The following is a 1288-nucleotide window of genomic DNA, read 5'->3' on the forward strand; positions in this document are numbered from 1 at the left end:
TGATGTGAGGATAATTACCTTTATGTTGATCAAGATTCTTACTATGAAAAACTCATTTTAGTTGTTTTTTTTTATTCTCTTCATATATTTTAAGGAAGGGCCTACAGGGTGTTCAGGGTCTCACTACTAGATCAGACTCGTAGTGATTCGTCCGTTTGCAGCCTCCCAAGATCGGGATTACAGGCACGTGCCACTACGCCCAGTCTCAATTTCTGTCTCAGCATGCCCCAGGAGCATGGCCAGCACAGCAGGCCTGGGATCGAACCCCTGGCCCCTATGTCTGCTTGCAGATGCTTTAATCTGCTAAGCTATTTGACCAGTCTGAAAAACTCATTTTATTGTGTGTGCTTTTGTTTGTTTGTTTGTTTTGGTTTAGTTTTTTTTTTGGAGTGCCAGAGATTAGACTCAGGATCTTGCACTTGCTAGGCAAGTGCTTATTCTACTGAAATATCTCCCCAGCCCCTGAAAAACTCATTTTAAAAGAAAGTAGTTTCTTGTGCCAGCGAGATAGCTCAGCAATCTAAAGCACCTGCTTAAGCAAGCCTAATAGTTTCTTAATTTATGCTGAGACACTTAGGCTGCGCGTGGTTGCACATGCCTATAATTCTAGCACTTGAGAGGCAGAGGCAAGAGGATTGCTCTAAATTCAAGTCCAGTCTGAGCTACTTAGAGAGTTTAAACCCAGCCTTCACTACAGAGCTAGACCCTGTCTCAAAAAGAAAAAGGAAGAAATCGATATGTATAACCACAGTCCTGATAAAAACAAGAGGTAAGTCTTTTAGTACATGAAAAATGTTCAAGAATTAAGTCAAATATTATATATTGAGATTAGCATTTAATTATATGACAATTGCACTTGAATTAGATATGTGGGTCAGAAATGGACTTCACGTGATCCTATTATAGCCTAGTACTATTCATGGGTTCAGGAGCTTACACACTGATTTGTTTCCATAATTTTATTGAGAAACAAATAGCAATGAGACAGTTTCAAATCAAATTGGTAGGACAGTTTCTATAGTTAACACATTGCATAGATTCTTCCTAGTGGTTAATTGCTGTACAAGATGCAGACATGGGGGGCTGGGGAGATGGCTCAGTAGGATAAGTGCTTGACTGGCAAACGCAAGGATCTGAGTTCAATCCCCGGTTCCGCCAAAAAAAACAAACAAACAAAAAAAAAAAACAAGATGCGGACATGATATCCTATTTACAAACACTATTAGAACAAATCTCTCTATTCATTAAGAGAATGTAGCAATATATCTGTCCTTACCATTTTGCATAA

This window comes from Octodon degus, unplaced genomic scaffold (assembly GCF_000260255.1).
Source record: "Octodon degus isolate 3935 unplaced genomic scaffold, OctDeg1.0 scaffold00032, whole genome shotgun sequence".
NCBI lineage: Eukaryota > Metazoa > Chordata > Mammalia > Rodentia > Octodontidae > Octodon > Octodon degus.